At 41.7% G+C, this 20819-nt stretch overlaps 1 protein-coding gene and 1 non-coding gene across 3 annotated transcripts in view; both read right to left on the reverse strand.

Annotated features, from left to right (window-relative positions):
* The window catches only part of ercc2 (excision repair cross-complementation group 2), a 155387-nt gene that overhangs the window by 60457 nt on the left and 74111 nt on the right, over positions 1-20819 (reverse strand). The window lies entirely within an intron of this gene.
* trnal-uaa lies at positions 15995-16079 on the reverse strand. The gene has a single exon. It is a non-coding gene; the product is annotated as a tRNA-Leu (tRNA).

A 20819-nucleotide genomic window follows, 5' to 3' on the forward strand; every position in this document is an offset into this window, starting at 1 on the left:
CTTATTAGTTATTCACAAAGCCTTTCAGACCTACTCTTAGTAAGGGAAAATGACAACTCCTGAACAGATTCTAGAGCTGAGCGCTCTAGAATCTTTGACTAAGAGTGAGTGAGTCTTCGTTGCTATGGATGACGTTATTACTCATGCACGAGCTTGACTGAAGTGACCATCTTGATTGGCTGATGATTGTAATGCGGGAATGATTCCAAACACCTCCCTTACGATGAGTGGCAGGTGACAGGTCTGAGAATGTGTGCGATACACAAGGGCGGAAGATGATGAATAACTGAATAAAAAGGCCTAGCCTAAATGAATCAAGAGTAAGGCAAAACAAATAACCTAGTAGCCTAATGAAACATACGGATTGATGTAGTATCTTATTAAATTAATCTGTTACTATGCCTATGCCTACAGTGGGTCCCAGTTAAGTTTGGACGGGTTCCTTCATGAATCAAGCACCCCATTTTCTCAGCAGAAATGGCACAAACTGCAGTTTACACAAACAACCACAAGGTGTCACTTCGGAGTTCTGCCACTACTACTTTTGATGCGACTTGACTTACTGCTTCCATGACGCAGTTTCCAAGTCAGTAGAACAATCAGAGACACTTGAGCCTTACCAAACATATATGATAATACAATAGCGTGAGTTCTTATATCTTATTCAGGGGCGTCGCCAGCCGATTTTGCCGGGGCTTCAGCCCCGAATGTTTCGAGTGTGGCCTCGAATGTATTTTGCAAAGCTGACTAACAAATATACCATTATTCGGATCATGCACTGGTACTGTGAGAAGAGGTGGACCTATTTGTCAAATACAAAAGCAGGACACGGGTTTCCTCTCACTCTCCTTCATGCAGCAGATCTAACTTGAACGTTACCTTACATGTAGGCTACCATAATTTGAAACGTAGGCTAGGCTGCTTAGAGCGCGCACGCACGAGAGAGAGACAGAGTCAGTCAGTTCCAGGGTTGGGCATGTCATTGTTTGCATTTCCTATTTAGTATAAGAAAGTTATAAGGAAATCATAAAGGCAACAAGGCAGGGGCGCCAGAACGAGTTTCAAAGTGCAGCCCAAAATTGCATGCGCTGTATTTTCTTTCTTGCGCAAACAAAATGTGTGCAAATAGCCTGTGTAAATCTGCTTCATAAAGTTGAACAAATGCATGTGGTAATTTTATAGATAAATAGAAATAGCCTACTGTCATGTAGTTCATGGAGTAGGCCAACTTGTAGTGAACTTACACACGGGAGATTCTTTCTCTAGTCGTAGTTGAGCAGAGTTGGGTGTAAGTGTCATTAATCATGTTACAGTTCCTACAGTGTGCGAGCAAAGATATTCAGAATTCTGGGAGGGCGACAAGAATACTGACAAAAAAAAATTAGAATTCATCGGAGTAGGCTGTTTGTTACCTTACTAGTGAGTGGGAAACAGTGCACAACTAACTAGCTAATGACTAGTCTGATGTCAATCACACCACAAATTGATTCCAAAAAATATGTTAGGCTATAGGCTACAAGCTAGGACTGCCACTGTTTTCAGTGGGAAGAGCATCAAGTATAATTAATTACAGAAGGAACGCAACTCGCAAGCGCACTTCACCCAAAGCAGTTCAATGTTTTGCAAGTTGTGTGCGTGTCATCATTCAACATGAACCCAAAATTTAAATAAGAATTTTATCTTATCGAAACAACTCTAAATATCAGAGTGGGATAGGTTGGGATATTGTATAAATTTGCATTTGAATGTAGCACGAATAAATGTTTAAACAGCTGGACAAATTATTTAGCTAATTGATTATAGCCTGTAGGCCTACACCAGCAATTGTTGAACATTTACCTGTACAGGACATTGAAAGTAGCCCAGCCTAACAAGCAGATGTTGCAAAAGACATCAAAAGACACAATTCATCAGAAATAAATAATGTAATCTGCATCGCTTTATTTAACAAACTGCAAGCAACAAGAGGGTTGAGTTCTCTGTGAGGCCAAACCCAAGAGCAAAGCCTATCTGTTAAGGCAGTCGATATAGGCTACGAGCTGTGTGCACCTGGAAAGACGATAGAAGATGCTTTCTGAATAGCACAAATGTTTTTCCCAATCGTTTCCATAAAATAGGCTGAGTCAAAGACAGAAAACTAAGTCTTATAATGACATAATGGTATAGTCTTTTTTCCATGCACTCTGCACATAGGCTTAGTCAGTCCATAGCCCAGCACCAGCGGAGACGGCTCTGGTCATCCCATACCCTACCCCCACTTCCCGTAGCCTACCATTATGAAGACCAGCGGGGAGTAAAAGGACGTGTTGGAACATTAAGCTTTTTCACGTTAAGCCCCCCTCCCCCACCCCCTTCTTTCACAAGCAGTGGGGGAGCGCGGGGCACAACACTTTTTGGCTTTGGCTAAATATTTCTAAAATCATTTGAGTTTCAGTCATATGTTTTAACAAGCAACACTTGTTATTAAACTAATAACAGACGTGTGTCGAAAATTTACTTTATTTTCCCTACGGAGAAATAATATATGCAGAGTCTAACCAAGGTCAATCTTGCCAAGAAAAGCCCTCAAACCTGAAAACACATGAGGCAAAAGTCCAAAACATCACAAAAACTAAACTAACACGCGCATATTTTTGTATTTCAATCATTGTAGCCTACAGCGTTACAACGTGTTACTAACCATGCTGGGTCACGTTTCTTTTAAGATAAGACAGCTCCTGTGTTGACTATTTGTTTCAAAACGGTGTTCATTTTTAGCCTACAAGACGATTATTAGTCAGTGAGCTGCACCCACAACTCAGTAATCGAAAGACAAGTAGCCTACCACCTATTTACTTTGATGCCTTAAGACGTTTTGCTGTAGATCTACGTGAAAACACGTCCATACTGACTGAAAATTTGTGGAACACCGTCTCATAGTAATGTGGTTAACTGACCAATAACATGCCCCGATCAACCATCTGCAACTAGAAAAAACGTTTGCAAAAGAGAACATTTTAATTTGATTCACAACTAGATGTACCGCAGAGCGGTACAAAATATGACCGCCGCCCAGTCCAGCATATTTTTTCCACAAAAATAAATCACGCTGAAAGGCCTATATGATTCTAACTGTCTCACTAAATTGCATTATCCACACTCAATTCTCACTGGTATCTGCTAGACAACAAGTACCAAAACATGATTAGTTCATAGATTTCACATGTAAAATTCATTTTATACAACCCCACCCCCATCTTGCCTGTTCATAAATTCTGAGAAATTGTGTGCATGTGTGCGTGTACACGTTTATGTTTATGTGTGTGGGGGTGTGTGTGTGTGTGCGTGCTTGCCTGCGTATGTGTGTTTGTGCATGTGCATGCATGCGTACATATGTCTTCTGTGTGAGTATGTGTCATACGTATGATTACTGTGAATGTATGTGTGTGCGTGTGTATCTGTTTATGCACATGTGTGCACATGGAATGGGTTAACATGACCCCTGGAGGCAAACAAACGGAAAAAATTGGTCATCCTAGGCCCTACGGTTCTCAAGATATTTATTCACAGAAAACTGTGTCTGCCCTACCCTCCTTTCGGGAGGTCCAGTACAGCGGGGGGGCTACAGATCAAAACGAAAAACGATGGTTCCATGCCCACCAAGTTTCGTGTACCCCGGTCTTTCAGTGTCCCGGGAATCCTTGTTGGTGTACGGTCACTAAATGTACACATAAATTATTTTATTGTAAGGCCCCCCATGAACGAAAGTTCACAAAACTTGGCATGCATTCGGAGGGTGTCATAATGATCCTACACTTTCAATTTCGTGCAGTTTTGATCATGTCAGCCAGAGATATGTGATGAAAATTTTTTGCTTTTTAATTTTTAACTAGGTGGCGCTATACATGAAATAAGTGGTAATGAGATGGGTTGACATGCCCCCTTAAGACCAACATACATAAAAAAGGTGGACCTCCTAGGCCCTACGGTTCTCGAGATATTCACAGAACTCACACACTGTCTCCGGCCACCTACAGGCCAGTTGGTGTACAGTAACATAAATTAATTTGTTGTGTGGCCCCCCATGAACGGAATTCCACGAAACTTGGCGTGCATTCAGAGGGTGTCATAATGATCCTACACTTCCAATTTCGTGCAGTTTTGACTATGTTAGGTCACAGATACCTGCGATTGTAATACCTCATTTTTACTTTTTTGTGTTTAACTAGGTGGTTTATATAATGAAATGAGTGGTTATGGAATGGGTTGACATGGCCCCTTGAGATCAACATACAAAAAAAAATGGTCCTCCTAAACCTTATGGTTCTCGAGATATTCACAGAAAACTGTCTGCCCTACCCTCCTTCGGGGGGTGCAGTCCAGCGGGGGGGCTACAGATCAAAACGAAAAACGATGGTTCCATGCTATCCATATGGGGTTACATGCCCACCAAGTTTCGTCTACCCCGGTCTTTCAGTGTCCCGGGAATCCTTTACGGAAATTTGGACATGCGAAAAAGAAAGAAAAAAAAAAAGAAAAACGAAAGTTCACAAAACTTGGCATGTATTCGGAGGGTGTCATAATGATCCTACACTTTCAATTTCGTGCAGTTTTGATCATGTCAGCCAGAGATATGTGATGAAAATTTTTTGCTTTTTAATTTTTAACTAGGTGGCGCTATACATGAAATAAGTGGTAATGGGATGGGTTGACATGCCCCCTTAAGACCAACATACATAAAAAAGGTGGACCTCCTAGGCCCTACGGCCCTAATTTCGGCTTTTTCAGAACTGAGCTGTGGACGACACGGCACGGCATGCCCAATTGAAAATAAATGAACGCAACGCAACACAACACAACACAGACCCCGCTTCTCTCGCGTCAGTCACTGACATGAACGAAACACAGAACCCGCTTCTCTCACGGCAGTCACTGACAGTAGCCTAGAATAAATGCATGGGGAAAAAAACTTCCCCATTACAAAGACATCGTAAAACACTGAAAGTTAATATTTTGTCACTATAACATACAGCTGTCCTTTGTCAAATGTGTTATGTTCCAAGTAGCCTAGTGCGTAATTCTGCTTTATAAAGTTGAACAAATACATTTGCTTATTTCACAGAAAAATATAAATAGCCAGTTAGGGTCTACAGTGCAGAGTTGGTAAGTTATAGGCCAACTTGGAGTGAACATACAAACAGGGAAAATTCTTTCTCTAGTAGCTGAGTAGCCTCAGTGCGCGACGTAGACATAAGGCCGAACATGCAAAGCCAATGAATCGCGGCTCTCACCAATCAATGCGTTAAACTTAAATAGGTTAACATCACTCTAAGTTCACCTTCAAGCAAGGAAAAACGATGATTTGAAGACATCTGTTTTCGTTGGAAGGGCAATGGGTAGCAACAGGGCAACACAGAGACAGGCCCGATGGCAGGGCTGTTATGAGAGTATATTAAAATATGGGATATTCTACGGGTAAACATTAAAACAGCAAGACAGACGGGGAAGTTAAAATACGCGGAGAAACACGGAAAAAAGTTGGCATGCATTGTGTCGGTCCCCGTGCACAGGGATTATTGGTCATATTATTAATCACATATGATTTGTGCTCACGGGAAAGATTGATTTAAGAACGTTATCACAGTGTGTGGCTGTGGCGCAAAGCAGAGCGGGCGGAAGACAGCGACAATTGGCAGGGGAGGGTCATGTCTTTTTTAACAATTCTGTTGGAGGGTCATTGAACAATTTCTAGCAGGCAAGGGAGGGTCATGCAACTTTTGACTGAAGCACTCAAAATTCCTCCGGTGGCCCCTTCAATAAATAACGAACAGTCCCTAGATTGCTGCTGGGCTATATGTCTTGGTTCATGTCTGTTAACAACTCATTGCCGTCAAACGCGTAGCCTATCTCGCGGTTGCATCCATTACAAACAAACATGCAATGTGAACGTCTGGATTGAAGAGCACTAAATGCTCTACTGAATAAGCACGAAGTCAAATCTTTAAATGAAAAACACTCTTTAATAATCAAAAAAATAAACCGCTAATGAAGTAAACTTGTGAGCATCAAAAATCGTTTATCGCCTGTAACTCCGTGATAACAGGAGTCAGAGTCATCATTGCACTCGGAGAAAACCAGAATGTTTAATTTGTCCTGCGTTTCTTCTACGGCTGCAAACGGGATTCACTCGCAGTTAACCAAATATTTCTTTATTAGGGCAGGGCAGGCATATTTCTGGCTATTAAATTATTTCTAAACCAGTCTGCTAAAGTCTGTAGTGAAGTCTGTGTAGGGTTTTCCAGGCTCCATTTCTTTTTACGAGACACCCTGCTCACTTGAGCCATCTACCGGTTGTTTGGGTTGTTGCAGCGTCTCACTGGAAAAATACAAATTAAAGTCTCGTGATACCGCGTAATCCCACGCGCAGACCGTGAGTGAAGCTGGCCAAGTCGAAGCACTGCCCACTGTAGGTCTTAGTGAGTTAGGAGTCCTCTCGACTTCTTTTAGCTGTCCCAGAGGTGGAAAGAGGTGATTTGTTGGGGGCTGGGCCGGATTAACAATTCACAGACCCCTGGGCACAAATGTCTGGTGGGCCCCCCGGCCCCCCTGCCCCCCAGCCAACGTGTATCGGGCGGTCAGTTAATAGGCCTATATCGTGAAGATTTTTCATCTGTGAGGCCAAACCTCACCAAGTAGCCCGTTTGTTTACAACTAACATCACATTTAATTAAATTGCTTATAGGCTATGCCGAAATAGTTTTCAACATTTTTAATATTAGTGTCGGCTGAATTAGGAAATGTTCTCAAAGTAGCCTTATGGCTGAAAGCTGCTTGGGATCCCCCCATCAAGCAATATAACCATACAAATGCGCGGCCTGCACTCATTGTTTCAAAAGGAGTAATTTCGGCTTTGTCGGAACTGGCCATTGTAGGCTACGTAAAAATAAACTTCCAAAACTAACAACAAATATTTATCTTCTTTCAGTTAATTCAAGAGTTTCCAAAAAAGTTAAAAACAAATGATGTGATGCACGTCATTGACATAATGCGCAAATAATATAGCCTAGATATTCCAATATATTCGAATACATGTGTTTATTTTAGAGGGAAAATTCTAACATCATTTTTGAGCAATTTTGACAGCCCTAGTCCACTGTAGGCTACGCCAATTGGCTATTACTGTAACACCTTCCACCTAGCCCCGGTGAGTGGGGGTCGGAACCAGGAGACTTTGTCACAAGACAAAACAGATGTCTCAAAGCCCATTAGATTAACGTGAGCCTATTTGGTTAGACTAGGCTAGCTACTGTAACTTTACACTGACACAATGTAACAATGCTCTGAAGTCGCGGTCAACATGAAATCCAAAACTTTTTGATCACCAAGTTGAAATTTCCAGGTCAACCGCAAATAATTCAGATTCTTTTTAATATCATCCAATAACTAATTCAATGTTGATTTAGGCCTATAGGCCTAACTCGGCCTACTTGAACTACCATTGAACACAACTTAAAAGTTTAACGAAGAGTTGCCATTGCAGCTGCTGTGCTGAATTGATGTGGATGGCATGGCAGGGCATGCCCAATGAAAATAAATTAACGCAACGCAACACAACACAGACCCCGCTTCTCTCGCGTCAGTCACTGAAATGAATGCAACACAGAACCCGCTGCTCTCGCGGCAGTCACTGACAGTAGCCTAGAATAAATGCATGGGGAAAAACACTTCGATGATAAGCGCCGCGCAGCAGCAGTTTGTGACGTGTTTTTTTAGTGTAACCTCATGTATGAAAACTGCCAGGCAATACTAGCCTACTTTGAAAAGTAGTATTGCCGTGGCAATACTGGTGACGGCGGCCATATCCTGAAGTAGCCTAAAGCATGTAGGCTAATGATTCCTAAAACATACCAAACAAAGTACATTCTGTGGCTATTGAAATTTGGATACTACCGTGTTAACTGTAACCCACCCTCTGAAGCCTTTCGTGACACATAGAAAATACTTTTTAATGAACCTGACATGTTCTTCATTCTCTGATTCTAAAAATGTCATTCATTGGGCAGCCGTGGCCCACTGGTTAGCACTCTGGACTTGTAACCGGAGGGTTGCCGGTTCGAGCCCCGACCAGTGGGCCGCAGCTGAAGTGCCCTTGAGCAAGGCACCTAACCCCTCACTGCTCCCCGAGCGCCGCCGTTGAAGCAGGCAGCACACTGCGCCGGGATTAGTGTGTGCTTCACCTCACTGTGTGCAGTGTGTTTCACTAATTCACCGATTGGGTTAAATGCAGAGACCAAATTTCCCTCACGGGATCAAAAAAGTATATATACTTATACTATACATTCAAAACTTAATACAAAGTGGTTTTAAGCCATTTTAAATCGCTGAGCTGCAGCGTCAAGAAGTAGTAGTAATTATCCTGAACTATCTGTCAAAATAAGCCCCGCCCCTGAAACGTCATAAATCACGTCATAACCACGCCTCCAAGATGGTTTTTATGCAAATTAGCCATGTGGTTGTCACCACGTGTTGTTTGTTATTGTTATTGTTTTGTGAGTCATGTGACAGTCATGTGACTGGTGTCAAACCCCTGGGCAGCCATATTGGATGTAAAGTCATGTGACAGTCATGTGTCTGTTGTCAAACAATGCCACGCCCCCCTTGGCATCCATATTGGATGTAGTGTCATGTGACAGACATGTGACTGATGTCAAACCCCTGGGCGGCCATATTGGCCCCAAACCCATATGTGTGTTTTGTTGTTATTATTATGTGTTATGTGATAAACTTTGTATGAAATGTATAGGAGTGTTAATAGCTGGAAATAAACTTATAGTATGCTACTAGCATAGCCAATAACCTGTTTAGCATGTTGTTAGTGGTTTTGGTTGAAAAATGTGTTAGCTAGACGCTACGCATTGTGATGTAACCTTTATAACTGAAATCATGGAGGTCTTAGGTGACGAAAATGATAGTCTATGATCCCCCTACTTTGTAGGGGTGGTGTTTTGTCCGGGCATGTCTCTGAGTGTATTGTTTGAGACCCCTTTCATGTGGGGGGTCTGCCTACTACTTACGTACACTAGTGCTGATAACATTGTAAAAGTATGGTTTGTCAGAGTTTCTGGTTGGTTTTATGTTCGAATCTAAAATGTATTTCACTCGCATATTTATTCTTCTATTTTTATTTTGTAGCGCCATCCCATGATCTAGCTGGTCACTGTGTTATCAGCCTCGAAACATCTGGTCTCTTGTGCGCTGACGAAAACGATTTGGGAGCGACGCTCGGGGGATCTGAATTAGATGCTGCGACAAGCAGTAAATCTACATCTGGTACAGAACCAGGCCCGGAGTGGGTAATCGGGAGAATCGGGAGAATTCCCGGTGGGCCGCTTCACTTTTGGGCCGGTCGAGGGAAAAATATTGGCATTTGTCACGTTAATCTATCTTCTCTTAAAGTTGGCTACACACGTTCACATTCTATGCCTAACACCGCAGCCTCTGCATGCGTTGTTCTCCCCTCCCAAGAAGAGTTAATTTGGTTGGGTCCATATAGCCCGTCTTTCCTAAAAAGTTTTCTCAGATACCAGCCGGGCCGGACCTACCGTAGTGATAAGCGTCAGGGAGGATGGATGGTAGAAAGATGCCATGAGGGACTGAAAAGGCCAGGTAAAAAAGACGAAAAGTATTGGAGGGAAATGCTGCCAAATGTGCCATGCTTCCAATTTTTTTGAAGAGGACAGACATAAGTGGCAACTGGTAAAGAGAGATAGCCATGATTATAACATCGTAATTGGGCTAATAACCTACTGAACGTTGTAGCGTTGTCAACCTATTCGCAAGTAATATAATGAATTAAAATATTAGCATTTTGGTATCATCCAATATGGCTATTCATAGACTTTGCAAATATTATGCAAATATTGATAACAAAACTCAAGCTTGATCTGTGTATGCAGTAGCCTATAGGCCTAAAACAAAAGTAGCCTGAGCAGCAGATCAGCCAGTCCCCCGCAATGATGAGCCCGAAATGAACTATGACTATAGGGACAAGTAGAAAGGATAATTAACCATATGAATTAGAGTTATTTTATGGAAGAAAGAACTGTATATGACAGCAGTAGGCTACATGATCAACCTATATGGCTTGTTTGTTTTCAGAAGTGGGTGTAGTAAAGGAGCAAATCACCAAACAACAACATGATAGCTGACCCATGCAGAAAAAAACATGTAAACAATACAGTAGTTCAATATGCCTCTTAGTGGAATTGTGGGATACATTTCAAATGCTTTATTTCTTCCTTCCTGTTTTTGTTAACTTATCAACCTATCCTTGTGGAATAGTGGAATATTAGCCTATAATAAAAACTACAGGATAGTAAGAGCTGAAATGATGCCTTTTTTTATCCAATTTCCACCACCACTAAAAAAAGGGGGCCGGTCTTGGGCCTGAAACTTCTGGGCTGAAAAGTGCCCCCACTCCGGCCCTGTACAGAACCCTTACCATCTTACGACCATGTCTATTGGAAGGATACTAAGAAGAGACGTTATAGCGATTCTGAAGATCTAGCCATAACTGCGAGGCCTGCTAAGCGTTTTACTGGGGTAACGCGTGTGATACGGGGTAAGTTGATATTTCCCAATAGTTCATTCTTTCCCCTTTTGATAAAACAGCTGTTGTTACGGGTATGTTTATAACTGTGACACCCACTTTGGGGTAGAGTGTTGGTCTAAATCATTACAGGTGACCATTTGGAGATCTCTGTAATTTAATGTCTAGTTGTTTTATTCTCCATACATGTATGCCTTCTAAGTGTAGCATGGTAGCATAATGTGTTTGCGGTCATTTCATTTGCAGAAAAAACGCCAAGACAATGACTTGATAGGTCTTGGAGACGCATCTATCAACAGGGGGAATACACATTCAAAGGACTATCAAACTAATGTTAATACTCAATCAAAGGACATTAACCGTGTGGATTTATGGAGTGATACTATACTAAAAAACTGGATGTCAAACAATTTCCTCCAGTTGAATTCTGACAAAACAGAAGTCCTCATCATTGGAACCCAGCACATAGTGAAACAAATGATACCATCCTTAGGTCCCTTTCAATTTTTAGACTGTGTAAAACCTGTTGCAAAGAATCTTGGTGTTTGGTTTGACAATAATTTAAGCTTTGAACGTCACATCACAAAGCTCATACAGTCTTGTTTCTATCACCTCAGAAATATTTCCAAGATTAGTTCCATCTTAACTTTTAAAGACACTGAGACCATTATACATGCATTTATTTCTTCACGCCTGGATTACTGCAATAGTCTTTTTTCTTGTCTGAACCAAAAATCTATAAAGAGACTTAAAACTGTTCAGAATTCAGCTCCCCGGCTTCTTACTAAGACAAAGTACTAAGACATTACTCCTGTTTTAGCCTCACTGCACTGGCTCCCAGTAAGCTTTAGAATTGATTTTAAGATTCTTCTGATTACTTTTAAAGCTCTACATGGCCTGTCTCCCAACTACATATCTGATCTCCTAGTACCTTATACACCTGAGCGTACTTTAAGATCATCCGGTAGTGGTTTCCTAACTATTCCTAAAGTCAATCTCAAAACTAAAGGGGAGAGAGCATTTAGTGTCAGGGCACCTAGGCTCTGGAATGACCTGCCTGATGAAATCAGGTCAGCCAAGTCAGTATGCTCTTTTAAATCCCTCCTTAAAACTCATCTTTACAAGCAAGCCTTCCCTAGTTTTTTTATTTCAGTAAGTTTTATTTCAGTGTAAGTTTTTATTTCAGTAAGTTTTTTTCAGTTTCAAGTTTTATTTCAGTAAGTTTTATTTCAATGCAAGTTTATTTTCCTTTTTCAAATTTATGTTAAGTTCTAATTGAAATAGTATATATTATTTGATTGTTATATTATTATGTCTTATTTGCATTTTCATTTATGTTGATATTGTACAGCACTTTGTAACTTTGTTTTGAAAAGTGCTATATAAATAAAGATTATTATTATTATTATTATTATACAGAACTCGATTTTGACGACCTATCTGACGCGACTTTACTGGAGGCTGCGGATGCTGTCGACCCGTGTGAACTACATGAAAGGTCAGATTCGTTGAATGTTTCTGAACCGGGGTGGCTGGGGCCCTCTGCAGATTTAGCAGTGTGTGATGTAAACTCAGTTCGCTATAATTACACAGATGTAGAATCAGCATTGGATAGTGTTGCGCTGAGACTAAATTATGCCAAATCTGAGGCTCGTAGAGCTACGGATGTAATAGGTCACACAGTGGCAGATCTGCTTATTGGGGCTGTGGAAACTCTGCAGAAGATTAGCCGGGATCATATAAAAAAATTTGAGGCTGTTATCGATGGCATACTGAAATGAAATGAAATGTTACTGATGATCTGAATGGTGTTTAACCTCAGTGTGATAGATTGTTTATAAGGTTCATGTTTATTTTTTCTTTGTTGTTGTTGTTTTTACGGCTATAATTGCGGAAGAGTAGTATACATGTGTAATATAGTTTAAATTTGTTGAGTAATCAGTGAGTAGCCATGCCCCCGCCAAATAAGCGTAATAGAAATGACAGTGGGTGCAATGATGTTGAACCGCCTGATAAACGTACCAGAGATGATCAGACAGATTGTGTTAATACTATACATACATTGGCCGGTCAGCTTGGAAGGAAAATCGCTAGAGTTTTACAGAATCCTAACCCTGACAACCCTATTATCAAGAGCATGAAACAGAATTTGGATGCATATAACAGGAGCCTCTTAGTCTCCAATAATCCACAGTCAACCGCTAGTCAGACTTCAACACATGACTCTATTGACAATGACAATTCCGACATGCATTCAGCTGATGTTGTACATACACCAACCCTTTCAGATAATGCACAAGATGAGACCTTACTGCAGACAATCACTAGACAGAGTTCAGTAGATGACTACATTGACAATCCTGACATGCATGTAGCTTATGTTGTGGATGTAGCAAACTCCACAGACATCTCTCACATTCCAGATCCTGTAGACATCTCACACGTTCCAGCTCCTACAGCTATTTCACATATACCAGTTCGTACAATCGTTTTACAAGATGACCCCCCAGTATGTGTGGATGCGATACCTGGTAGTTCGGATTGCAAGCGGGGAGTGGTGTTGATGTTGTTCATGACAGGGTTCCTACAGCTATTTCGTATGATGAGCCCCCCAGTGTAAGTGTAGAGGTGATGCCTAACAGATCTGATGAGCACCCCCATGGTGGCGGTAATGTTGATCATGACAGCTACCATGATTATGATTTAGATAGTGCTACCGTAGAACGTTTAGTGAGAGATGGAGGTGTTGTTGGTGATTACACGGTTGTACCGCGTCGTCGCCATAACTCTTTAACGCTAAACAGAACAATGAATTTCAGGGCTTTGCGTGATACTGACATGGCCACATCATTAGAACACGTGTACGGTACATTGAATGATATTGTGATTTTGTCAAGGATATTAGGTGGTGCGAATGCTGTGATAGACATTGTGTTAAGGGGTGATGGTCTTACTGCCGATGTACATGCTAAATTGAGCCATGAAGATGGCTATGCTCTGGATCGGTTGATTGAGGCTATTGAAAAGGTGTTACAGAGTAACACGATGCTCTTGACCGATCAGAGTCAGGATCTCACAGTGTCTATAGCCCGCGATAGAAGCGGTGGTGGATACAAAAAGCTAAAGGAATTGACTCATGATGAGGTTATCAAGAAGAAGAAAAAATGTATCTGTTCACACCAGTTAATGACTCAAACAATGCATGTTTAGCCATTTGTCTGGCTGATTATTTGTACCCTGACGCTACAGCCGATAGAAAACTCGAAATAAATCATTCTTGGATCATAGAAGAGGTAAATGTCTTGCAATGTTATTAATTTTTATGATTTTGGTAGCACTACACAAACTAAGCCCACAAGCTAGCAAACATGACACGAGGTGTAAATGTTTGCCAATGGGTTGCATAGCCTAAAAGGACATCATCTCCAGGTAGGTAAATGTGAGAGCCAATGGGTTGCATAGCCCTATTTATGGTCATCAAAACTGCAGAGGAGTAAACCAGATAGGGCAGTCTCTGCCTTTAAGACACATGACTGTCACATGACTTTACATCCAATATTCAGGGGTTTGACACCAGCCTGGTAGGTTAACAAACAACCAGGTTGACAAGACGCGTGGCTAATTTTGCATAAAAGCAGATGGTTATGACGATTTTATGCCTTCAGGGCTTATTTTGACAGATAGTTCATGATAATTACTACTAGTGCTACCGGTGTAGTAGATCCATGCGGCAATGCATTAGATCTGGTTGTTATCATGCGAAGAATTTCGCAGTTGTTATGGATAGTATACAGAGCAGGGATGATACTTTTATGTTGATCTAGACTTTGTTAAAAACCCTATTATCATAGATTGTCTAAGGGCTTTTTTGTTTTGATTTGTAGCCTTTAGGTTTCTTTTTTCTATTGCTGTTTTTATTTTTTAATTATTTTTATACTAGTTATGATTGTACACGTGTGGTAGGCTATATATGCGTAATTTAGTTTTAAAAAGTCTTGAATGATTTGCTGAGTAATCACAGAGTAGCAATGCCTCCGCCACATAAACGCGCTAGAAATGATGAATCAAACAGCGGGGGTGACGACAACGAGCCGTCTGATAAACGTACAAGAGATGGCTACCCTGACAGTGTTAACACTCTGCAAACAATGGTTGCTCAGCTTGAAAGCCAAGCTGCTAGATTCGTACAAAACATTGACCGGGACAATCCTATTATCAAGCGCATGAAACAGAATTTGGATACATATCACAGGAGATGCATAGATTCAAACACCACACAGCCATCCATTAGTCAGAGACCAATACATGACCCTATTAACATGGCCCATCCTTACTTTCAGACAAATAATGTTACACATGGGCCACTCCCGATAGATACACCAGTTGATGGGCCCTCAGTATGCATGGATGTGTTAGCTGGAGGTTCTGGGGTGCAAAAAGGCACTGGTGGTGATATGCATGACATTAGTTTGTAGGTTTGGCCCCCTGGCCTTCAATTGGTCAACGGAACATCGACCACGACCCTCATCACCCCGCCTACTGTATGCCATAGGCCTTATTACAAATGCAGATCCAGACAGTCGCCACCCCCTGCCAATACGTTTTTAATTGTTTGATCCTTTGTCCAATACACTAACTACTTACATCCTGATATGCATAGTAGTTGGCAATATCAGACACCAAGTCTCCGGTTCTAACCAGCATCCCCGTTTAATTGTTTGATCCTAAGCCCCATACACTAACTGCTTACATCCCCCTATGCAGAGTAGTTAGCAACATCAGGGCAGACACATGGCTACCTAGCACAACCAAAACACATCATTATAATGACTCTACGTGCATGCATACAGTTGTCACTAGCCATATACAGTTCTCACAGATACATTTGTGTATGTAATCAGTTAAACAGGACGACAGCGTCTAGCCCTCTATATGGAGCATACATGGAAGGGTCTTCAAACAATAAACTCGGAGACATGTCCGGACCCAACACCTCCTCTACAAAGTGTGGGGGAATCATAGACCCCCAATACATACATACATAATTAACCATTGTGATTGTAGTCAGTTAAACAGCACGCCTGAGCCGAGCCATCTGTTTGATAAGACACATGAAAGGGACTTCAGACAATAAACTCAGAGACATGGCCGGGACCCAACCCCCAAGACCCAACCCCTCCTCCAGACATAGACCCATTTGGTCACACACACGACCCCATGATTCTAGTTATAAAAATTACAGTACATCGGATTTGGCCGACACCTTTTTAGCCAAAGCGTCTAGCAATATGCTAACCAAATTAAACTTTTTTAAAAAATAATTTTTTAATCCATATCTCTCAACATCTCTAGGACTTATCAAAAAATAAACGTAAACTTCTTACTACACTCAGCCATTAATATAGTTGCTAGGAGTGGGGATCGAACCCACGAGGATGCAAACATCCATTGGTTCTTAAGTCCAACGCCATAACCACTCGGCCATCCTAGCAGCACACTTTGTATTTAGCCCCATTTACCACTAAACATATACAACTCTTACAAAGTTTATCTGACCCCCCCATTATCCACAAAACACACATGGGGGTTTGGGGGCCAATATGGCCGCCCAGGGGTTTGACACCAGTCACATGACTGTCACATGACACTACATCCAATATGGATGCCAAGGGGGCGTGGCATTGATTGACACCAGACACATGACTGTCACATGACTTTACATCCAATATGGCTGCCCAGGGGTTTGACACCAGTCACATGACTGTCAAATGACTCACAAAACAATAACAATAACAAACAACACGTGGTGACAACCACGTGGCTAATTTGCATAAAAAGGAGGCGTGGTTATGACGTGATTTATGACGTTTCAGGGGGCGGGGCTTATTTTGACAGATAGTTCATGATAATTACTACTGTGGTGCTATGAGAGGAGATGTTCTCTAAAGAGCTGGGTTTTCAGGAGTTTTTTGAAAATGGAGAGGGATGTCCCTGCCCTTGTAGGAACTGGCAGTGTGTTCCACTAACGAGGGACAACAGATGAGAAAAGTTTGGATTGGCCTGAGCGTACCGGTGGTAGAGCTAGGCGTCGTTCGGTCTGAGGATGTGCGGTCTGGAAGTGGCGTATGTCTGTATGAGGGCATTCAAGTAGGTGGGAGCAGAACCGGAGACTACTTTGTAGGCAAGGGTTAGAGCCTTGAATTTGATGTGGGCCGCCATAGGTAGCCAGTGTAGCTGGATGAGCAGCGGGGTAACATGTGCCCTTTTGGGTTGGTTGTAGACCAGGCGCGCTGCTGCGTTCTGGATCATATGAAGGGATTTCACTGCGAAGTGCAATTGTAAACTAAATTGTAAATTAAATTAAATTAAATTAATTAAAAAATATTTCCAGTAGGCTATATTTAATGTCATGGAAAAGGGATACAACCTATGATTGTTAAGGCGGAGCAAGATATTTCATCAGGAGCCACTTCCGGGAACCCAGATTAGGGCTGCACGATATTAGGAAAACATGCGATAACGTTATTGAGTACTGCGATAACGATATAACTTGCGATATTTAAATATTTTATGTTTTTCTCCACCTCATGTTTTTCTCCAACCTCATACGCTGCGCATCCCACGGTATTAGGCTACCGGCATGCCGAGTGCAGCGGAAAGTGAAAGTAATGGGGTTGCGATCGCACAGTCCAACGAAGTAGGCTAAACAACTTTTACAAATAACGAATCCTGATTACCTCTCTGCTGCTGTCTGGGGCTTTTGCTAAATGCAAATCATGAAATACAAGCCTTACAGTGAAAGTGAGATATCTTCTGATCCTATAACGATAACGAAATAAATTGTTTATTTTAACACGGTGGAGAAGGACGCATTTGGCGCTGTGTTTGTAACACGTCATCCTTAATAAAACCAAAATATTTCCATATAACAGACATGCTCTCTTGGTCACAAAGATGAAGGCCTTAGGACTGAACACCACCCTGTGTCACTGGATATTTGACTTCCTCACCAACCGTTCACAAGTGGTTAGAGTGGGGGGTCTGACATCTGACTCATTAACCATCAGCACTGGTGCTCCCCAAGGCTGTGTTTTGAGTCCACTGCTGTACAACATCTACACACATGACTGCAAAGCCAACAGTAGTCATACCTCCATCATCAAGTTTGCAGATGACACAGTGATCTTGGGCCTGATTAGTAACAACAATGAACAGTTCTACTTGGATCAGGTTGATGAGGTGGCACAGTGGTGTCAATCTAACAGCTTGACACTGAATATCAATAAAACCAAGGAAATGGTAGTGGATTACAGAAGGCAGCAGCAGAACTACAGTTACACCCCACTAATGATCAGCGGGCAACCTGTAGAGAGAGTCACAAGTTTTAAATACCTTGGTGTCCACATTACTGAAGACTTAACATGGACTGTTAACACTCAATATGTTCTGAAGAAGTCCAGACAATGACTCTACTTCCTTCGTCAGCTAAGGAAATTCAAAGTTTCTACATCCATCATGAAGGCCTTCTACACTTCAGTGGTTGAGAGTGTTCTAACTGGTAGCATCATCACCTGGTATGGGAACTCCACAGTTAGAGATTGTAGTACTCTGCAGAGAGTAGTGCGCTCAGCTGAACGTACTATAAGAACTCAACTCCCTGCTCTACAAGATATCTATTCCAGAAGAGTACTCCTAAGAGCCCAAAAGATTCTGAAGGACTCTTCTCTCATCCTAACAATGGATTATTCCTACCACTGAAATCAAGAAGACGCCTATGTAGTCACAAAGCCAGAACTGAGAGACTCAGGAGAAGTTTTTATCCCCAGGCCATCCGAACTCTGAACTCACACTATACTGACTTTGCACACATTCACTCCTCAGCACTCTCAAACATTTCCCAACTCTGAACTCACACTATACTGACTTTGCACTCATTCACTCCTCAGCACTCATGACCCCCACACACACACACCTACAAGACTTTTAGCACTTTTACATCCCTCTCCCTATGCTACAGACCTTTTATTTATTTTCTTATTTCATCACACGTCAAAAACACACACACACACACACACACACACACACACACACACACACACACACACATCTGACTTTCTCCAACTTTTGCACACTTTTTATTTATTATTTTTGATTTCTCCTCCATCTACCCATGTCCTTGATTGCCTAGCCTTTCTGCATTTCACTGCATTTCTTACTTCCAGTAACTATATGCATGTGACAATAAACTTCCTTGTATCCTTGTATCCTTTTCCTTTTAGTCACCAATTCCTCTTCACCCAAGTGTAACCTACCTCGCTTGACTCACTATTTCAGCCATCACGACATTAGCTCCCGCCTCAACACCTAAAACACCACACACCTAAACTGGTAGGGGACGGGCTTCTAGGGCAGCATGACAGCATTGGTTTGGTAAAATATGTTGACATTGTGAATACACCATATACTGTATGGAATGTGCACGGCACAGAAAATTTATCGAAAATTAAGTAATCTTTGCGGTATGTCCATCGCAAGCGTTGATATCGCGATAACGATAGATTTTAGATATATCGTGCAGCCCTAACCCAGATCGCACGAGAGGGAGTCAAAATCCCCCTTTATGCAGACCAGATGTAGCGACTGTTCCATAGAAGTCTATGGCCATAGCTCAGAATGTCACCACATATGCTAAGATTTTGGTTCTATAGAGTTAGGAATGTGAATTTTGGGCACACTTTCATGATCCTCAAACCCTTCTGAACATTTCAGGTAATTTTTTTTGCATTTTTGAGCATTCCAGTTATTTATTCTGCTGCTTTTGGCCGGTTGCTATGTACACTCATCAATACGTCAACAACACGCCTCTGCAGACAAGGGCCCGTTGCACAAAAGCAGAATTAAGACATCCGGGATAAGTTACTGAGCTGCGCTCAATAAATCCAAAACAAGAGCATACAGGCTTAATTGGTTGCATAAAGACCAAGCCAGGATGAGCAGACACGGACTCATCAAGCCAGGTGAAATCTATCCTGCGCTCACGGCTCCCTCAAATAGAACCTGCCACCGATCACAGATTCACTGATGTCACCATGGCAACTACAGCGGCTTCATTGCTTCTTCTATGGTGGCTAGAAGACCGCAAATACCGGTTGTGCTCACGCAGGGTGAACATCTCGGATAAATATTCTGGGGCCGGGCCATTAAGTAGGCTAGCTCCACAGAATAAAACGCCATGGTGACTTACCATAACATATCCTGCTGATCCCTATCCCTCTTTTGTGCAACCGGATCACGGATAAATTGAGCCAGGATAACCAAGATATCCCGGCTTAATCCCTTATCCTAGTTTTGTGCAATGGGCCCCTGGACTCGATCCCCTTTTCGTGCCCATAGACATGAACCACGACAAACTATTTTGCTCCGCCTTAACAATCTTTGATACAACCTCACATACACATAAGCCATGAAATGGATTAAAATCGTTTGGAAATATGTTGTGTAAACGACAGCATGTGTAGACAAAAGGCACGTGACCAGCGTTAACGGCAACCTACAAATTTAGAGGGTATAACAATTTCTCTCTAGTTATTACCTGCTCCTAGAGCAGGGCTATTCAACTTCATTACCAAGTGGGCCAGACAGGAAAACCACTGGGTCGTTGTGGGCCACTCAAAATACGGTGTTGCTAAAATTACTCCTATTGTGGCTATTATAGACATGCGTTCATGAGTATCCAGCTACATTTAATGAGTTAGTAAAATACATTCACACACAAAAAAACACCACTGGATGTGGTGGACATTATTTTATTCTGAGATACATCAATAGGCTCTTAAAACAATTCCAAACAGACATAAGGTGCTTATAGAGCAAATCCATATATAGATTATTTGTCAAATAAATCAGTAAAACAGTATTAGGGGATGGAATATATAACATTCACACCCAACTTCTGTCATAGCTCATATTTTTAAAATAAATCAGTGAAAAAGTATCCTGACAAAGCAGCAGCAGTCTAATGCCCCGGTCATATTTCATATTTGTTAACCCTTTTGTGCCCGTGCCGAACATTCCATTTTTGGTGCTGGATGACCTCCTTACACAAAAAAACTTATTTCTTGAGTATATTACATACCATCAATGGGATATACATTGTAATAAGAAGGATCAGTTCTATCAAATGGTGTAAAATACCTATGGTAATGTTGATATAGTAATGAACAGTCTTTGA

Source organism: Alosa alosa, chromosome 15 (assembly GCF_017589495.1).
Source record: "Alosa alosa isolate M-15738 ecotype Scorff River chromosome 15, AALO_Geno_1.1, whole genome shotgun sequence".
Taxonomy (NCBI): domain Eukaryota; kingdom Metazoa; phylum Chordata; class Actinopteri; order Clupeiformes; family Clupeidae; genus Alosa; species Alosa alosa.